Raw genomic sequence first — 22,123 nt, forward strand, 5'->3', positions numbered from 1 at the left:
AGGAACCTGTACAATTGTGCAAAACTGGAGTGAAGGCTGGAATTCGGCTTTAATTCTCCTTCACCATAAAGAAACTCTATTTTAAAAGTAAAAGAGTAAAGGGAACGTGCCACTATAAAGTAGTGTACGCCTTCTGGAGAGCCAGCTGTCTGCTATTTATATCCATACCTCAAACACAATCCTTTTATTAACATTCCGCTGGCAGCTCTTCTTCCGAGCACCTGTCCCAGGCACATGGGTGTGATCATCAGATACCTTCCATAGCTCAGGGACTCCTTAAATCTGTTGTCATAGATTTAATTCAAATTATGCTAATTAATCTTTAAGTATAACCTCTATTATCTCCATGCATGATATTGTTAATTACACTTTCTTTTTTTTTTCCTTTTTCTTTTTTTTTTATATAACCAATGAAGTTGAAAAGAGCTGATGCGGACTTGCTGGTATGAGCTGTTTATGTGTTTAACTACTTCAGCCCCGGACCATTTGGCTGGTTAAAGGCCAGGGCACTTTTTGCGATTTGGCGCATCGGCGCTTTAACTGACAATTGCGCGGTTGTGCGACGTGGCTCCCAAACAAAATTGACGTCCTTTTTTCCCCACAAATAGAGATTTCATTTGGTGGTATTTGATCACCTCTGTGGTTTTTATTTTTTACGCTATAAACAAAAATAGAGTGACAATTTTGAAAAAAAATCTATATTTTTTACTTTTTGCTATAATAAATATCCTCAAAAAAATATATAAATTTTTTTCCAGAGATAAGGCTGATACGTATTCTTCTACATATTTTTGGTAAAAAAAAAAAATAGCAATAAGCGTTTATTGATTAGTTTGCGCAAAAGTTATAGGCCCAGATTCACAAAGCACTTACGCCGACGTATAACAAGTTACACCGACGTAAGTGCAAATGTGCGCCGTCGTATCTGTGCGCCAGACCCACAAACAGATATGCGCCTAAAACCAGGCTACACCCCGCCGACGTAGCTTGCTTACGCCGGCGTAGGGTGGGCGCACATTTAGGCTGGGTGCATGGTGTCATTGATTAGCCATTCAAACATGCAAATGAGGGAAATACGGCGATTCACGAACCTGCGTGCGCCCGACGCAGGCTACGCGTGGTGCGCATAAGTTGTACGTCCGGCGTAAAGTTATTCCCCATAAAGGAGGTGCAACCCAGCAGCAGACATGCAAAGGTCTGCACCAGAGAACACAAGCCGGCGTATTTTACGTTGGACGTGTGTCTGGCTGGGCGTAGGTTATGTTCACGCCGTACGCAGTGATCCGGCGTAGTTTAGGCAGTTGTTCCGACGTGGTTGTAAGCAGGCGCAGGGGGAGGCGTCCACGTCACGGCGTATGCGCAGTTCGTGATACGTATCTGTCTGGCGCTCGGCCCATCATTTGCATGGGGTCACGCCTCATTTGCATGGGTCACGCCCACTTCCACCTATGCCGGCGTACGCCTTTGAATCCCACACCACGCTGGCGCAGCGTTGGGAGCATTGGCTTGCTGAATGCATTGCTTGCCTCTCTGTGCTGCGTTGGCGTAGCGTACATTGGTTACTCTACGGCGGTGTAATGTGCGCCTTGCTTTCTGTGAATCTGGGCCATAGTGTCTACAAAATAGGGGATAGCTTCATGGCATTTTTATTAATAATTTATTTTTTTACTAGTAATGGCGGTGATCAGCGATTTTTATCATGACTGCGACATTATGGTGGACACATCAGACACTTTTGACACCATTTTGGGACCACTATAAAAATGCACCGATTACTGTAAAAATGACACTGGCAGTGAAGGGGTCAACCTGTAGGGGGCGCTGAAGGGGTTAAGTGTGTCCTAGAGAGTGCTTGTAACTGTTAGGGGGCGTGGCTTGCCATGACACGTCACTGATCGTTGTTCCCGATGACAGGGAACACGATCAGTGACAGTGTCACCTAGGCAGAACGGGGAGATGTTGTGTTTACACTAACATCTCCCCGTTCTTCAGCTCTGTGACCCGATCTCAGACGCGGTCATGGCAGGGTCGTGAGAGCGCCAGCGGCTTGCAAATTAAAGGGGACGTACCTGTACGCCCATTTGCGTAGCCGTGCCATTCTGTCGACGTACATCGTTGTGCGCTGGCCGGAAATTGGTTAAAGAGCATTGACGGAAAATAATCAATATTTTAGTGTATGAACAAGCAAAAAAGCTTCGAAAAGAAAATACCATTCTAATCACAAAAAAAATAACTTTAACACACGTGTGTGTGGGGGTGGGTTATGTCCTGGCTCACATCCTCTGGACAAAAGTAGTCTAGAAGAAAACAAGGTCAGAGGGTGCACCAGCCTTGCGCATTACTTTTGCAACACTAAAATGTATTAAAAGAAAAATTGCGTACTCACAAACAAGTGATAAAATCAGACAGATAATAAAAAATCCATAATTTTCCTTATCCAGCAAGCAGTCGTGTATTTAGGTTTTGTGCCCTAAGCCTGACTAAACTTCTGCACCTCCTAATTTAAATATGACCCACCTCTTCCTGTCAAGGCCACACACCATTTTTTTAAGACCCGCCCTGAAATTTTCAGGGGTGGGCAATAGTTCTGAGGGCCCTTGGGGGGGGGGGGGGGGTCATTGGATTCCCTTAATTTGCATAGTTTTTCTCTCACTTCCTGTTTGGCTATGGGGCAGGAATTGAATGGAAATCCCCGCAATTGGGCAGGGATGGTAAAAAATAAACCCTCCCTTACTCTATCCAAAATGAAACAAAAAAAGTGGTGCCTATAGTTCTACTTTAAGCACAAATTTCTGATACTTTTATTGAGAGAACTAAGAAGATATAACCATGCCAATGGTGCAACAGAAACACAGCACAGTGAGTAAGGTTTGTGGTCCAGAATGATAGGACAGTCAAAATTAGAAGAATACCCCCCCCCCCCCCCCCCCCCACACACACAGTTGCGGAATGCTGGGAGGAAGCAAAGCGGCCGCTTTATGGGGGCGCTAGACTAATTTGCCTAACAGTGTAGTGCAAGCAGGAAGGGACTCTTTTTGTGCTGCCCCCCTGCAAAGTGCTGCCCTAGACCTGGGCTTTGTTGGCCTAGGCCAGGATACAGCATTGCCAGCAAGATCTGATTGGTGGGATGAAAAAGTCCCTTTTCTTCAATTTACCCTACGGCAATCTTTCGAGCGCAGGAGCATTTGCTTCTTTTTTCATAAGTAATCTAGGTAGGTAAACCCATGTGGTTATTTGTAGGACACAAGGCCCCACTGATGGTAACAGCCAAGGGGATTTAAGTGATTTTGAACGTGGCTCGGTTGTTGGTGCCAGACGGGCTGGTCTGAGTATTTAAAAAATTGCTGATCTACTGGGATTTTCACACACAACCATCTCTAGGGCCCGGACGCCTGAATAGGGGGTAGCCGCGGCGGCCATGGATAGATTAATTCTATGCATAAATCTATCCATTTTACATATAGAGGGTGGCATGGATAGAGGGGGCTACACCCAGGTGCCCCTAATGGACGGGCCACCACTGACAGGGGTCCTAAGAGGGTGCTTAAGATAGCAGGATGGGATTTGTCATGTGATCTAGTTCTTTCCTTCCAGCCCCCACTGCCAGTAGCTTGTGTGAAGAACACTAGCTGACATGCAAAACCTTTTAGCTTTGCCATGGCAATCTGTATACAAGATGGAGATGTTGAAGGGAATTGTGATGACAATATTGTTAGAAAAATGAGCTGCTTGCTACAACCTTTACAATAGCACCACCAAGCCTGTCTGATCCTCAGTTGCAGATCCCTTTCTCCCTCATTAAGCATAAGCAAATATATGTTCTGCAAATTAGAATGCGTGGGCTGATTTCAACAGGAAAAAAATTATATTTGTGTGTGTGTATATATATATATATATATATATATATGTATATATATATGTAGCGCCCGGTTACTTCAAAGTACCGGTGCTATTTAAATTTAGAGGGAGATCAGAGTGTTAGTTAAACTCTGATCTGATTAATATGTTCAAATTGGGTCTCTGTCTCAGCCAGGGGCGTCGTTAGGCCCGGGCTTAGGGGGCTGGAGCCCCGAATGGGTCCCCGTAAAGCCCCGAGTCCCAGGCATTTAGCTAGCCGTTGTTAGCCCCGAGCACTGGGACCGCTCTGATCCCGAGTGCCGTGGCGCGCCGATTGTGGCCGAGTCCTGCCGAGTGCCGCTGCGGCGCGCCGATTGTGGCTGAGTCCTGCCGAGTGCGATAGCAGGCTGGTCCCGCCTTCTGGAGCCCAACGCCTATGATGGACTTCCCACTGATCTAATGCCGGGACAGCGGGACGTGTGTAGTCCATCATAGGCGCCCGAAGCTCCAGAAGGCGGGAATTACAATACCGCGGCGCCGCGCCACATCACTGAGATGATCCCCACTTGGAGCTCGGGCGGGCGGCTCACGCATCGATCGGGAGAGATCAGGCCAGCGGAGGAGCGATCGGGTGATAGAAAGGTAGAAAGGCCACTAGGTCCAACAGGCAGTAAAGTAAATGCAAAATACAAAGTCAGGTAGGTGTATGTATGTCAGGTAGGGTCGGTGAGTGTATTTAGGTCAGGTAGGTGAGGTCAGTGTAGGTCAGGTAGGTGTATGTATGTCAGGTAGGTGTATTTATGTCAGGTAGTCAGTGTAATGGTCAGTGTGTCAGGTAGGTAAGTTTAGTGTTCAAAATTGATGTGCAATGGTAAGCCAGGCAGCAACCAGCAAGTGAGCTTACCCCCCACCGCCCAGCCCAAAAAACCTGCGCCATGACCATCCCGTATCCAAAACCACGCTGACGCCCCCCCCCCCCTGGTGCCGACGACGTCTCCCCCCCCCCCCCTGCCGGCCTCGGGCTGAAGCCCCTGGTCTTCTTGCCACCTAGCAACGCCCCTGGTCTCAGCTTGCCTGTGCTGTGGGCTCATTCTGTTGTACTGGGGTGTTATTCCCACCCCAATGCAGTAGATGGCAGTGGAGTCAAGGTTTGGTTGCTCTTCCCCAGCAGCCAATCAGGAAGGTTGAGCCTCGCTGTGCATAGGGGGAGGGTATTTATGGGGCAGACACCATTAGTTCTGGGTCTTCTTCTTCACGTGCGGCATCCACCTTTAGGGTGTCTGCACCACGGCGCCCCGGCATTGTGGCCTGCCGGGGCGTGCGTGCCACGCGGAATTCCTGGTTCCGGGACCATGTTGGTACGGAACATTTGAGCTGTAGCAGGGAGCCCAGTGGTCGACTGGGTTCCCAATCCTGAAGATCACAAGCGGTATAGTTGTTCGGTGGGGAGTCCATCTGGGGAGAGCCAATGAGAGGCTGGCGATCCAATAGGGTCTCGACAATCCACTGGGGATCGAGGTATCCGGACACTGGGAGGCTGGTCACCTGTCAGTCGGTACCTGAAAGCAACTGGAAGGCGATCCAGGCGTAATTCTACCATAACCACAATCAGGAGGGTACGTTACTTTCTTTCACGTTGTGTTCTTTGTATTTGGGTGTTTTCCTTGCTAATTTTTGGTGTATTTGATGATTGTTGCATACTGTCACTTTACTCCTTTTTTTTGCTGTGTGTTTTTTTCTCTCTGTGGGAATTTTTTTTAAGTAATGAGGCTCGCTAGGAGCAGTTTTTTGGCATAAGAACAAGTCCAGGATAGTTACAGGGTGCTTACGTAACCCACGTTTTTCAGGCAGTACTGCCCGCTAGGGTGACCACATTTCCCAACTCCCATTCAGGGACACCCCCGTTCCCAAATATCAGCTTGTGCTCTAACGAATCACAGCACAGTGATTGGACACAAGAGGCGGGATTTATGATTTCTCCAATCACAAGCAGGGGAAGGGAACTGTGCTCCTCCAGGCATTCCCGGGCCAGGACAAGTACTGTCGGTGAGTAAAGCGGTGATGTGGCAGTCTTTTTTGGGGGCATTAGTTTGCCTTGGGGGGTGGCTGTGTCAGTTTCATTCCGGGACACTGTATTGTCCTGGAATGAAGGTGCCCGGGACAGACCTGCAAAATGCGGGACTGTGCCGGGCAATCCGGGACACGTGGTCACCCTACTACCTGCTGAACTCATCAGGTTAAAAGCTCAGCTTCAAGCGGGGGTTCACCCTATCGACGGGAAAAAAAAAAAAAAATTTCTTTTACCTTTAAATCAGGCATTGTAGCGCGAGCTACAGTATGCCTGTCCCGAATTTTTTCCCCCCATACTCACCTTGTAGTCGTCCATCGAAGATACCGGGGAATGGGCGTGCCTCTGGAGACGGAGGATGATTGACGGCCGGCTCTGGCGCGTCACGCTTCTCCGGAAATAGCCGAAATAGGCTTGGTCTTCACGACGCGTGCGCATAGCCTGTGCGCACGCGCCGTGAAGAGCCGAGACCTACTCCGGCTGTCTTCGGGGAGAGTGACGTGCCAGGGCCGGCCGTCAAACATCCTCCCTCTCCATAGGCACGCCCATTCCCCGCGGGAGCCGGAATCTACGATGGACGACTACGAGGTGAGTACGGGGTTAAAAAAATCGGGACAGGCATACTTTAGCTCGCGCTACAATGCCTGTCTCGATGGTAACATCAAGTACGAGAGGGTGAACTACCGCTTTAAAGCTAACTTTTACTGGCTGTGGCATGTGTACAACAGTGGAGACTGGTGTCTTTCTTCTTTTTTTGGGGGGGCGGCAAACAATCAAGAGACTTGTCCAATCTCTATTTTGTCTTCCTGCCTTTCTTTGTCTTTTCTTGGCCATTAGCAACATAACATTTCCACCTCTAGGAGATATGGAGAAGACTTTATGCCAGGGTTGCCACCTTTTCTTCAAGTCCAACCCGAACACTTTAGCGGCACACAGCAATTCGTTTTTTTTTGTAGTATAAACTTTGCATATATTTTGCAATTAAATAACATTTCTAATCATATGAAGTTAATAACAAGAGTGCCCCTTTACATCAGAGTCCACAGAGTTCCCCTTTTACATCTGAACTCACTGGGCCGGATTCAGAAAGAGATACGACGGCGTATCTCCCGTCGTATATCCGAGTTCCGACGGTCGTATCTATGCGCCCGATTCATAGAATCAGGTTACGCATAGATCTCCCTAAGATCCGAGGTGGCGCTTCCGTATTATTACGCAACGAATATGCAAATGAGGAGTTACGCCGATTCAGAAACGAACGACCGCCCGGCGCTTTTTTTTTTACGTCGTTTGCGTTCGGCTTTTTCCGGCGTATAGTTACCCCTGGGTCTATGAGGCGCAGCCAATGTTAAGTATGGCCTTCGTTCCCGCACTGAGTTTTGAAATTTTTACGTTGTTTGCGTAAGTCGTTTGCGAATATTGATGGACGTGATTTACGTTCACGACGAAAGCAATGACGTCCTTGCAACGTCATTTAGAGCAATGCACACTGGGAGATTTTACGGACGGCGCATGCGCCGTTCAAGTAAAACGTAAAAAACGCGGGGTCAAGGGAAATTTAAATAAAACACGCCCCCTACATCCCCATTTGAATTACGCGGCCTTACGCCGCAACACATACGCTACGCCGCTCTAACTAAGGGCGCAAGTTCTTTGTGATTAAAGAACTTGCGCCCAAAGTTAGAGCGGCGTTACGCGGGCCGGACAGATACACCAATGTATCTGAATCCGGCCCACAGAGTTCCCTTACACTAAGGTGGGACTCTGCAGACTCTGATGTAAGGGAGAACTTTGGGGACTCTGACATATGGGATGCTCTGGTAACCCTGATTTAAGGGGGAACACTGAAAATTCTGATGTACGGAGAGGACTCTGATGTACTGAGAGGACTCTGATGTACGGAGAGGACTCTGATGTAAGGGGGAACACTGTGACGTCTGGTGTAAAGAGGAACTCTGATGTAAGGGGTGCTTGCATGCGTCGACTTGATTCTGAGCATGCGTGTTTCTCCATCGGAGTTCCACACAGACGATCGGAAGAAAACATGTTCTATTTCTAATCTCAGATGGGGCCCACACACGTTGCACTTTTTTCATCGGAAATTCCGATCGTGTGTACAAGGCATAACAGACACTCTCAGCTTAGACAACTGCATCCAGCAACCCTGCTGGGAAACTAGAATCCATTCTGAATAATGTGTCCGGGTCTCAGGCGGTCCGAAACCTGGACGCACGATACCAAACCCGAACTGTCCGGGTGGCAACCCTAATTTATGCCCGAGTTTGCACTTCAGAGGGAGCCCAGCACTTCTATAATAATGAAAGTTTAATTGCTTTGTCTATCTAGCTCAATTCCAGAACACCATTATAGGTTGAACATACCGGGCCGGATTCAGATTTTAGATCCGCCGGCGCAAGTTTTTGAGGCAAGTGCTTAATTCAGAAAGCACTTACCTCAAAACTTGCGGCGGCGTATCGTAAATCCCCCGGCGGAATTCAAATTCCGCGGCTAGGGGGCGTGTACAATTTAAATCAGGCGCGTCCCCGCGCCGATCCAACAGCGCATGTGCCGTCCGCGATTTTTCCCAGTGCGCCCGCTCGAATTTCCGCCACAAAGACGTCATTGGTTTCGGCGTGAGCGTAACTTGCGTCCGGCCGTATTCTGAATCGACTTACGCAAACGACGTAAAAATTCAAAACTCGGCGCGGGAACGACGGCCATACTTAATATAGGATACCCCTCACATAGCAGGGGTAACTATACACCGGAAAAAGCCGAAGGCAAGCGACGTAAAAAAAATGCGCCGGGCGGTCGTTCGTTTCTGAATCGGCGGAAATCGCCATTTGCATATTCGTCGCGGAAAAAAACGAAGCGCCACCTAGCGGCCGGCCGGGAATTGCAGCCTAAGATCCGACGGTGTAAGTCACTTACACCTGTCGGATCTTAGGGGGATCTATGCGTAACTGATTCTATGAATCAGGCGCATAGATCCAACCGACGGAACTCAGAGATACAACGGCGTATCAGGAGATACGCCGTCGTATCTCTTTCTGAATCCGGCCCACCGTATTTTCCGCTCCATAAGACGCACCTGACCATAAGACGCACCTAGCTTTTAGAGGAGGAAAACACGAAAAAAAATATTTTGAACCAAATGGTGTACTAAAATATTTTCCAGTGCCCATGGAATGCAGTCTGACCATTGCCATAGTAAATGCAGAGTGACCATGCCCATAGTAAATGCAGAGTGACCATGCCCATAGTAAATGCAGAGTGACCATGCCCATAGTAAATGCAGAGTGACCATGCCCATAGTAAATGCAGAGTGACCATGGCCATCGGCGGCGGGGGGCAGTGCCTGTCATACAGTATATTCACACTATAAGACGCAGGGACATTTCCCCCCATATTTCTGGGGGTAAAAAGTGCGTCTTATAGTCCGAAAAATACGGTAACTTCCTAGCACTGTCATGGCAACATACAAGCATAAGGGGACAGATCTTTACTATACAAGGCCTGGTCTTAAACTTTTATGAAATAAACTAGTGTCACCAAAACTAAACGATACAGCTTACGCCTTGCCCACGGACCTCTCTTTGATTCTGATATGCCACTCAGTGTGACAGGCTCTCTTTAAGGATGAGAGACTTGTATTGACAGAATTGTGGGTGCTATAAAATTGCTGTCACGCCCTAAAATAAAATTCAAACAATGTGAACGATTTCAACGTCTCCTTTAGTTAAAGTTGTTTTAATGAGTTCATCCTTCATGAATGCCAGGAGAACCCAGTGAAACAAACCTTTAGCTTTTACGTCGCGTCTGTCTTGTGGGTAATGAACCGTATGAAATGACATCTGCAAGGCCTGTAAAAAATTATCATTAATTACACCAATGACATGACACTTCTCTCCAACTGGCAACAAAATACTTCGCAAAAAGTCAGCATGATTAGGGAAAGGGCAGAGCAGAAAAAAAAATTAATTCTTAGAGAACCTTGTACGTGGCTCGCAGACGATGTTGTTCAGAAGTACGGACACTATGGCCGGGATTCAGGTACATCGGCGCAGCTTTGTGCCTGCGTAACGCATCTCATATGCGCTACGCCGATGTAACATTGAGAGGCAAGCTGAGTATTCACAAAGCACTTTCTCCCATATTTACACCAGCGTAACGTAAATAGGCCGGCGTAAGCCCGCCTAATTCAAAGTAGGCAGGTAGTGGGCGTGTTGTATTAAAATGAATCGTGACCCCATGTAAATGAATGGCCGTACAAACGGCGCATGTGCGCGCATGCTCAGAATCACGTCGCATATACTCCCTAAGATACGCCGGCTCAATGCCTACGATGTGAAGGTAACCTACGCCCAGCCCCATTCACGTACGACTTACGTAAACGACGTAAAATACGACGGCTGTTCCGACGTTTCCGACGTCCATACCTTAACATGACTTACCCCTGCTTTATGAGGGGTAAACTTACGCCGGACGTACGCCTTACGTAAACGGTGTAGATTACTGCGACGGGCGTAAGTACGTATGTGAATCTGCGTATCTTGCTCATTTACATATTTGACCCGTAAATCAATGGAAGCGCCCCTAGCGGCCAGCGTAAATATGCACCCAAGATACGATGGAAGTAAAAATTCAGGCGTATCTTGTACTGTGAATTAGGCGCATAGATATGACGGTGCATCCGTGGACTTACGCGGCATATAAGAAGATAAGTCAGCGTAAGTCCTACCTGAATCCGGGCCTATATTGTCAAAAGTATTGGGACACCTACCTTTATGAACTTTAAAGGCATCCCAGTCTTAGTTAGTAGGGTTCGTTGGCCCATATTTTGCAGCTAACAGCTTCAACTCTTCTGGGAAGGCCGTCCATGAGGTTTAGGAGTGTGTCTAGGGTAAGGTGATCATATTTTTAAAATGAAATCTGGGGACATATTTTTTTTTTTACTAGTAATGGTTGCAATTAGCGACTCTCTTCCCACCGCCGCCCACCTCACAGCCTGTCAAGTCTTACTCTCTGGCCCCCGGCTACTACTGGGTGGGGTGCAGAGGAAGATCACTCCGCCAGGGAAGGTATGAAGAGGCAGGCGGCTGGCCGGGACTTGAGCCAAGGCAGAAGAACATGCAAGCGGAGCTGAATGGGCATGCACCCAAAACTGAAGAAATATTCCCTCCACTCCGACCAGCACACGATCATCAGAAAGGGGCACAGATGATTGAAAAAATACAACCCCCTAAGCTAGTAGAAGCGGCGGAGCGGGGGAGTGCAATTCTGATTTTTTTTTTTTTATTCTGCACCGACTGTCTTTGAAATTTCCCCAGCCCCTGTTCAAATCCAATCCGGGGACAAAACTGGGGACAGACTTGGTCCGGGCACAGTGTCCTCAATCTGGGGTCTGTCCCCTGAAACCAGGGATGTCTGGTCACCCTAGTCTATGGGAATGTTGGCCATTCTTCTAGCGTTTACAAAATAGGGGATAGTTTTATTGCATTTTTATAAAATAATTTTTTTTTACTACTTATGGTGGCGATTTTTTTTCATGACTGTGACATTATGGCGGACACTTCGGACCATTTTGTCACATTTTTGGGACTATTGTCATTTTCACAGCAAAAAATGCATTTAAAATGCAATGGGGTGGATTCAGGTAGGGGCGCGCAAAACTGCGGCGGCGTAACGAATGACATTTACGTTACGCCTCCGCAAGTTTTACTGGCAAGTGCTTGATTCACAAAGCACTTGCCTGTAAAGTTGCGGCGGCGTAGCGTAAAAGGGGCCGGCGTAAGCGCGCATAATACAAATGATCCGTAGGGGGCGTGGATCATTTAAATTAGGCGCGTTCCCGCGCCGAACGTACTGCGAATGCGCCGTCCCTAAAATTTCCCGACGTGCATTGCGGTAATTGACGTCGCAAAGACGTCATTGGTTTCGACGTGAACGTAAATGGCGTCCAGCGCCATTCACGGACGACTTACGCAAACGGCGTAAAATTTCAAAATCGCGACGCGGGAACGACGTCCATACTTAACATTGGCTGCGCCTCCTAATAGCAGGAGCAGCCTTAATACCGCCAGGCGCACGTACGTTCGTGAATCGGCGTAAGTATGCAATTTGCATACTCTACTCTGACATCTATGGGAGCGCCACCTAGCGGCCAGCGTCAGAATGCACCCTAAGATACGACGGCGTAAGAGACTTATGCCAGTCGTATCTTAGGCTAAAGTCGGCGTATCTAGCTTTCTGAATACAGAAAGTAGATACGCCGGCGCTACTTAGCAATTACGCGGCGTATCTATGGATACGCCGGCGTATTTGCTCTCTGAATCTACCCCATTGTGAAAATTACAGTTTGGGAGTTAACCACAGGGGGCACTGATGGGCTTATGTGTGACCTCATGTGTGTTTACAACTGTATGTGTGACTGTAGGTGTGACGTCATCGATTATGTACCCCTATAAAAGGGATCACACGATCGATGACGCCGCCACAGTTTACACACGGCTCTCCCCGTTCTTCAGCTCTGGGGACCGATCGCGGGACTCCAGCGGCGATCGGGTTCGCAGGTCCCGTGACCCCGGTCACGGAGCTTCGAACTGGGTTGCGGTCGCGGGCCTTGGGTGCGCGCCCGCGACCCACGGCTGGACAATAGTACAGCACGTACATGTACGTGCATGTGCCATTCTGCCAACGTAAACGTGCAGGAGGCAGTCCTTAAGTGGTTAAATCCACCTCATTATGGCAAAAGCCTATCATTTGCCACCAGATGCAAAATTGAGTTCCTTTAATTCATGTAAAGTGTGATTTCTTTGCACCAGGTCCGCTTTCAGGATCCCGCATCATGAATTTAGTTTGGCATTTCAATATAGACATTCTTCCCGGCTTGCACTTTTTTTTTTTTTTTTTAATTACATGGTTCAATAAAGACAATGAACAAATGCTGCCTAAAGTCAATACATTTATAAATGTCATAAAAGCATCTAAAACTGCTTAGGAAAAAAAAAAAAAAGTTTTGATCTGAAAAACATTCTGCTGCCGTGGTGTACGACAGTTACAGTTGTCAGCGGTCTAGAATCAAGCACATCTGTCTTACATCCATTAGACTGGCATATATTCTTCAAATTAAACTTTAGATGGAAGCTCGTAACCAGCCGAGCGTGTCAGTTTTCCCTCTCAACAACTGTCCATGCCAAGAGCCTATACGGCGCTTCTCGAAGAACATAATGTAATTGCTCGTCAGTGACAGAGCACCACAGTGGAATCTTGTGGCTGAGAGCACTTTAAACTAGCATAAAGTCATTTACAACTTAGCACATCGCTGGTAATTGCGACGCTGGATGGGGTTTTGAGGTGTTTTTAATTATCCGAACGCCACGTCGTGCATGCGGAGCTGCCTTTTTCAACATATTTAAAAAACAGTGTGCGATATTAGAGCCAGATGAAGTCATCAAATCGAAATTGCTTTTTCAAGTGCAGATAATTAAAATCACTCCACAATTCAAAATGTAAATTTTCCTGCAGAAATCAATTGAAAAACAAAAAAAATATAAAAAATAAATAAAATAAAAACAACACAAGACAAAAAAAAAAATTATATATATATATATATATATATATATATATATATATATATATATATATATATATATACACACACACACATACATGAGAAGTGCTTATGTGTCAGGAAATGCCTGTGGCCTAAAGTTTAGTTCTGCTTTACAATTACAAATAATATTTAGAAGGGAGATTATGGAGAAGGACAAAGTAAAGAAATTAATATAGAAGCTATAATAAAAGTGGATATGGAATTAACCACTTAAGACCCGGACCAAAATGCAGGTAAAAGACCAGGCCCCTTTTTGCAATTCGGCACTGCGTCGCTTTAACTGACAATTGCGCAGTCGTGCGACGTGGCTCCCAAACAAAATTGGCATCCTTTTCTTCCCACAAATAGAGCTTTCTTTTGGTGGTATTTAATCACCTCTGCAGGTTTTATTTTTTGCGCTATAAACAAAAATAGAGCGACAATTTTGAAAAAAATTGCAATATTTTTTACTTTTTGCTATAATAAATATCCCCCAAAAACATATATAAACATTTTTTTTTCTCCTCAATTTAGGCCGATACGTATTCTTCTACCTATTTTTGGTAAAAAAAAAAAAATCGCAAAAAGCGTTTATCGATTGGTTTGCGCAAAATTTATAGCGTTTACAAAATAGGGGATAGTTTTATGGCATTTTTATAAAAAAAAAAATTTTACTACTAATGGCGGCGATCAGCAATTTTTTTCGTAACTGCGACATTATGGCGGACATTTCGGACAATTTTGACACATTTTTGGGACCATTGTCATTTTCACAGCAAAAAATGCATTTAAAATGCATTGTTTACTAAATGGCATTTGCAGTTTGGGAGTTAACCACAAGGGGGCGCTGAAGGGGTTAAGTGTGACCTCATGTGTGTTTACAACTGTAGGGGGGTGTGGCTGTAGGTCTGATGTCATTGATTGTGCGTCTCTATAAAAGGGTTCACACGATCGATGACGCCGTCACAGTGAAGAACTGGGAAGTCGTGTTTACACACGGCTCTCCCCGTTCTTCAGCTCCGGGGACCGATCGCGGGACTCTAGCGGCGATCGGGTCCGCGAGTCCCACGGCCGAGGTCACGGAGCTTCGGACCGGGTCGCGCCCGCGACCCACCGCTGGGCTTTATACAGTCACGTACAGGTACGTGATTGTGCCCAGCGGTGCCATTCTGCCGACGTATATCGTCGTTAGGCGGTCCTTAAGTGGTTAAATATGTTTTTAAAAGTAATGTGTAAAGCCTCGTACACACGATCGGACAGCCATCTGACTTTTCTGTGGATTTTGGTCCGAAGGACGTTGGCCGTGAACTTGTTCAGCATACAGGATGGCAGAACATTTTCAGCCAACATTCACCAAACCACATGGTTTTTCAGCTCTTTACTGCCACTCTTTGGGCAACTTCTACTATTTTTGTCTGATGTTTAGCATTGGTTCCGAGAATGTGTGTTTGTACTTTGGATTTTAGACCGATGGACGTGTGTACACACGATCGGTTGATCCAACGTAACACATTTGTTGTCAGAAAGTTTGAGAGCATGCACAGCAAACATTTGTCCGTGGAAATTCCGACAACAATTTTCCAATGGAGCATACAGACGGTTCGATTGTCCGATAAAACACACGTTCGGACCATTGTTGTCGGAAAGTCAGATCGTGTGTATGGGCCTTGAGCGTAACACGTAGTGGTATTTACAATGTGTACAGTCATGGCCAAAAATATTGGCACCCCTGTATTTCGGGCATATAATTGCAACAATTTTCTGTGTGAAGTGGTGCATTACAAATGTTTAGGCATTCTCCTGTTTATTTATGTTATCTGTATTGGTATGACATACAAAAAAAAAAAATAAGTGGAGAAACAAAAAGACAAATTCCACGCAAAAGTGGACGGGCCAAAATTATTGGCATCTTCTCAAAAAGAGTAAGACCCCTTTCACACTGGGGCGTTTTTCAGGCGCTTTTGCATTAAAAAAAAGCACCTGAAAGAAGCTGCATCTGCAATCCCAATGTGAAAGCCCAAGTGATTTTCCGGAACAGGGGGATATGACCCCTTCTGTTTCCCACATGGAAACTAGATTCAACATGGCTTTCCGTCTTTCTTGGTTTCACAGCATTCCAACCTGTAACCCCTTTCCAATGTTTGAAGAATAAAGAAATTGTCAGAAATTTCTGCCCATTCTTTGACGAAATGGGACAACCTTCCCCCTACCCCTATTCTGGTGTCACTGGTTTTTTTTGGAAGGGGCTAAAGGAGCAAAGAGAGCCCCCTTCTGCTTATCTTTGTTAAAAAAACACTTTTTCTAACTTTGTTCTGGAAACCGTGAAAAGGCTTCTTATTCTGTGGCTTATTCTTTTGAGAAGGGAGACATTTTCTCAGAGGACCTCCACTAAGGAGGAACCGAATATGAGCTTGTTCTTGGAGACTTAAGCCAGATCGCTTGCCTGGCTGAATTAATGAGAGCAGAAGACATGGCAGCAGCTGCATCAGCCAAGAAGGCTACTGAGTGAGAGACTCCCTAATTTCCTCTTTGGGGGTGTCGGATGAAAGGAGATCATCCAGACGCTGAACCCGTAACAGCCAAATTCCAAGCCACACAGGTGAATGCTACAGCTGGACCCAAGGATAAAGCTGAAGCATCCCAGGCCTTACGCAGCAAAGAGTCAGCCTTCCTGCCCATTTGCTCTTTAAGGACCCCTGAGTCTTCAAAGGACAGGTCTGATTTTTTAGAAATCTGTGACATAGGGGCATCTAGTGTAGGACATTTAAAGAAAGTCTCTTCAATTTCAGATTGAAAAGGACATCTTTTGTGCCCTTTAGACTGGAACAACCTCCTTTTAGGTCCTTTCCATTCTGAAAGAATCACATCTTTAAGTGACTGGTGAACCGGGAAAGTCCTTGATTTCCGCCCCTAAAGACCCCTATACATTCTATCCTGCACAGATAGAATTTGTTGTGGCATCTCAATCTGTTCCGAGGCATAAATTGATTTTAAAAGTTAATATCCTCCGCTTGAAAAAGAAACTTAGGGTTACCCGCCTCCCCCACTGATGCAGAATCCCCATCAGATGAGGAGCGTGGGTTCTCCCCTTCTTGGCATTAGTCATACAGGGCAATGTAACTGGATTTCTTCACAGAAAGTACTTGGAAGTAGATTGCACTTGCCACCCCTGACTAGTACATGCAGCTGTGGGGGAAGTTAAGACATTTCCCCATCCTGTCTTCCCATGGGGGGGGGGGGGGGGCACACCACTTGATGCCCATGTGGGCAAACATTGAAAGCAGGAATGTTGCCCAGCCCTGAGCAAGTCAGAATTGTACACAGGAATCTCAACTAGTATGGCAGCAGAGTATTGACAACAGGGAAAGCAAGTACAACCTGCTAAGTCTCTCCTGTGAAAGCCTTACATTGTTCAGTATGAAAACTAGTACAGGTCCACTTTAATGGTACAGTGCTAATAAGACCGAAGTCACAACATTGGAAATCCAGAACCACATTTCATGCATGTGGAAGGGCGTTATCAGTAGGTGGAGAAGACTTGTCAAGAATTCTCATGTCACGGCAATGTAGTACTGGCTCTTTTCCCAAGCCCATCTCGTAGACAAAGATGTAGACCTTTTGTTGTGGCTGCACAATGAGTGTCATTGTCTCTTCAACTTCAGTGACCTCATTCCAATTCTCTGTGTTTGTACTAGAGCCACCATATTCAGCTGTAAGAGAAAACTGGACCTTTGTAATCAAAGCACCAAGTCCTCCTGTCTCAGCCGAGACAGTTGCTGCTACTTTCCAGTTGTGCTCCATACTGGATATCTTCTCCTTCTCATAGCCAACCTTTTTGGCAACTGGATTTTTCCATTCAAGGGGGGTCTGGGAGTCATTATTGATGGTCTTAATGCACACCCACTCACCAAAAGATGGGCCCTTCGGCAATAGCCAGACCTCCAGGCAGAAAGCTGTAGATGCTGGGATGGAATGAGAAGGTCTCTACGCCCTCGTTTTTGTTGAAGTTGGTACATCTCGTGTACTTAATCCCTCCCCATTGGTCCTCAGGATTCACGAAATAGTAGTAATTTTTCACACCAAAATAATAAAGGCCATTTTTGCATTCTGGGTGTAGTGTGAATTCTTCACCCTCTTCATCTTTGTTCATGTTCTTGGTTCGACGATAGACCCCTCGGTCCTGAAAAATGATATAGAAGTATCCAAAAGCTGAACAATAATGACTGCCCCCTTGACAATTAGGGTGTAGCGTATAAAAAATTGCACTTTCATCTTTGTTCATGTTTGCAACGCGACGGTAGTGGTCTGACTTGATAATGTAGAAGCGGTTATCCTCATAGGCCAAGTAATTATCTCCATTCCTGCAGGATGGGTGCAAGCTGAAGATCTCCAGCTCTTCTCCATGATTAAAGTTTTCTGATCTCATCATGTAACAATTAAGGTCTGGCCTAACAATATAGTAATACTTGTCCACGCCACAAAAATCTGCTTTGCTCTTCGGGGACAATCATAGCTGAGATGCTGGAAGGAAGAGAATACAATTAGGATATGCACCCATTAACCAGTTAAGCCATTTAGATTTTACAGAGGTCTTACAAAAAACAAACCACCACTCTAGTTAAGGGGGACTGGACTGAGAAAAAGGGAAAGTATATGCCCCCCAGGCCCATTACAGTACATTAGACTGCAGCCACAAGTAGGGATATTACCCATTTCCTCAGAGCTGCCAAGTATTACATAGGTCTGAACAAGGAACATAGCTACCACAGCACTGGAAATCTTCCAGCACCAACTTCATTTGTAGTTCTAAAGTGTCAGCTACTGAGTTGTAAGAGGGGCAAAGGAAGGGAATGCAAACCTGAACTCCACATTTGTATGGTCTTCGGGAGAGTCCATATTTTTCCCCAGATCTGTAGTGATCTTTTTTAGCTCAGAGCACTTCCACGTAAAACCTTTTAGCACATGGCCATGAAAAGTGTGAAACCCAATTTGTGCATCAATTTATGGAACACGCAAATTGGGCAGTGGCGGAAAGAGCGTCCTTGGCTTACAAAATTTGTGCCAAGGTGTGCTCCTTCAAAACCCACAACAGTAAAATTAGTCTTATATGCAGAAAAGCATGAGTGTAATATTCACTGTGGAACCTAAGGGGGTTTATCCTCTGCATTGTGGGGAATGCCCCCCCCCCCCCAAAAAAAAGAGAAGACCCGGTCTTATTTTCAGGAAACACAGTATCAGTGTCTGGTTAAAGCATGTAGTAGTTTTGATTCTCCTCTGACTGTTCTGAGACTGCAGTACCCCCTGACCCTCTGTCTGGACAGTGCATGTGATCAGCACAGGGCCAAAGAGAAACTCTAGCAATGCACACAACTGAGCATGTGCAGAGTGCCCCCAAGACTCTGTACTACCAGATTGGGGACTTCTTCCAATCTGATATAAAAACTTTTTTTGGGGTAGGTCTTAGCATGCAATATGCTGTCTTCTGTCCCCTTCTCCCTCCCAGGAATCCCCAGTGTGAACCAAGTTAAAATGCTAAACCCTATAACCCACTCTATTACAGTAGTATATAATGTACAACGTGTGTTTCTGTAATATATTACTGTAATAGAGCGGATTATACAAGCATTTTAACCACTTGCTTAGGTTACTGGGCACTTAACCCCCCCCCCCCCACAATTTTCAGTGCCCTCACTCTTTAAAATGACAATTGTAGTCATACAACACTGTACCCAAAAATATAATATATATCCCCCCCAACAAGGACCAGCAATGTACTGGTATGTTGCTGGATTTTAAATGGTTATACCAGAATGATGCCTGTGGGTTTAGGCATCATCTTGGTATCATTCCTTTTCATTCCTCAGCTTTCATGTAAAAGCAATCCTAGCGGCTAATTAGCCTCTAGACTGCTTTTACAAACTTCTATGGTTTTCTCTGGCTCTCATGTCCCAACAGGGAACCTGAGAATGCAGCCGTGGTTCCGCCAGCTGACCATAGAGCTGATAAGAGACCTGAACGGCTCCAATCATCTCTATGGCCTAAGAAACCGGAAGCTGCTAGCATTTAATGACTTCGATGTCACCGGATATAAACAGCGCCATTGGGAAATTGGGAAAGCATTTTATCACACCGATCTTGGTGTTGTCAGATGCTTTGAGCACATAAGAGAGATCTAGGGTCTAATAGACCCCAATTTAAAAAAAAAAATCATAGGGGATATTTACATTACCAGAGACAATAAAAATTATAAAAAAAAAAAAGCAACACCCACCATTTTAATCTGTAGGGCATTTGCTTTAAAGCACATAATGTTTGGGGGTTCAACATAATTTTCTTGCAAAAAAAAAATTCTCATGTAAACAAAAAAGGGCTTTGTCTGTGTTTAGAAGTGGTTAGAAGAGATGTGACATAAGCTTCTAAATGTTGTGCATAAAATGCCAGGACAGTTCAACCCCCCCCCCAAATGACCCCATTTTTTGGAAAGTAGACACCCCAAGCTATTTGCAGAGAGGCATGTCGAGTCCATGGAATATTTTATATTTTGACAAATTGTGGTTTTCATGATATGATATTGATCAAACATGCCATGGGCATATGTGGAATTACACCCCAAAATACATTCTGTTACTTCTCCTGAGTACGGGGATACCACATTGAGACTTTCAGAGCCTAGTCCCGTACGGGAGCCCAAAAACCAAGCACCACCTTCTAAGGCTAAATTGTTGATTTCACTCCTCACTGCCTATCACAGTTTCGGAGGCCATGGAATGCCCAGATGGCACAAAACCCCCCGAATGACCCCATTTTGGAAAGTAGACACCCCAACCTATTTGCTGAGAGGTATGGTGAGTATTTTGCAGATCTTGCTTTTTGTCCCAAAGATTTGAAAATTGGGAAAAAAATTTAAAATGATTTTCTTTCTTCATTTTCAAAAACAAATGAGCGCTGTAAAATACTCACCATGCCTCTCAACTTCCCAAAATGGGGTCATTTGGGGGGGGGGGGGGTTGTGCCATTTTATGGAGGAGTGAAATCAAAAATTTGCACCCTTAGAAATCCTGAAGATTGTGCTTGGTTTTCAGGGCCCCGTACGCAGATGGGCTCCCAAAAAGTCCCACACATGTGGTATCCCCGTACTCAGGAGAAGCAGCAGAATGTATTTCAGGGTGTAATTCCACATATAACATTAAATAATGACAATCACTTGGGACAAAAAATGTAATATTCAATGGGCTCAAGATGCCTCTCAGCAATTTCCTGTTTTGTACTGCCCTGCCATTTTAGCACCTCAAGAAATGAGATAGGCAGTTAAACTAAAATCTGTGTAAATTCCAGACAACGTACCCTAGTACGCTATAACCTTTGCGCAAACCTATATACGCTTATTGGCTTTTTTTTTGTAGCTGAATACATATACTTAGTGGGGGCTCTGTACTGAGGGAGGGGGTCTGTACTTGGTGGGGGGGTCTGTATTTGGTGGGTGGTCTGTACTGAGGGAGGGGGTCTGTAGTTAGTGGAGGAGGACTGTACTTAGTGGAGGGGGGTGACACCATTTTTTTTCCGCACCGGGTGACACCAACTCTAGTGACACCACTGCCTTTAGGCACAGGATACAACTGTGTCAGCTTGCACTATACGCAGTGGTGGCCCGTCCATAGAGGGCGCACGGGCACCGCTTCCCCTATCCATGCGTTTGGCCCCCTGATCTACATATCAGTGTCACCGGTAGTGTTGAGCGGAATACGCCATATTCGATTTCGCGATATATCATGAATATATAGCCGAATTTTCGTGAAATATTCGCTAAAATCGAATATTCGTGATATTTTATAAAAAAAATTTTTTTTGCGAAATTTCACTAATGCGAATGCGAAACTGATTGCGAAATTTCGCTAATGCGAATGCGAAATTGATTGCGAAATTTTGAAACATTCAATTTCACCTGCCCTTTGGAAAAAGTGTGGTTTTACGTAATGGACCCTGCAACTAACAAGGTATTAATAAAATAAATACATTATTATATAGATTTGAGGGTTTACTTTGACCAATTTGTATATTGATTAGTTTAATAAATATTGAATAACCATAGATTTGGAAAATACAAGTAAACCGTTTACGTTGACATCTCTTAAATGTCTTTATGTTAAATAGTTATTATTCTCATTAAAGAGGTGAAATGCAAATGATGACACGGGACAAAAGATGGAAAATTCTTTGAAGATGTGATACACTGGAAAAACGCACAGAAACACTCCACTCTCTCCTATGACAACTGTGGTAGGAGAACTCTGATTGGCTCTGATGCAAAAGAAGGGCGGAGAAAGTATTCGCGAATATTCGGAAATTGAATATTCGCGATTGCGAATATTCGGCAACATAAAAGGATCGCCTCAGCTTAGCTACTCGGCCCGGGGTCTCTAATCATACCAGCAATGCTTTTAGACGTCGATGGAGATCACTAGGATGTGATCCGTTTTAAAAATAAATTTGAAAAAATACGAATATTCGGAATAGCGAATATTGGCCGCGAAATTCGAGTTATTCGCGTATATTCGAATATGCCATATTCGTAACGAATATTCGCAATGCGAATATTCGTGAGCAACACTAGTCACCGGACCATG

This window comes from Rana temporaria, chromosome 2 (assembly GCF_905171775.1).
Source record: "Rana temporaria chromosome 2, aRanTem1.1, whole genome shotgun sequence".
NCBI lineage: Eukaryota > Metazoa > Chordata > Amphibia > Anura > Ranidae > Rana > Rana temporaria.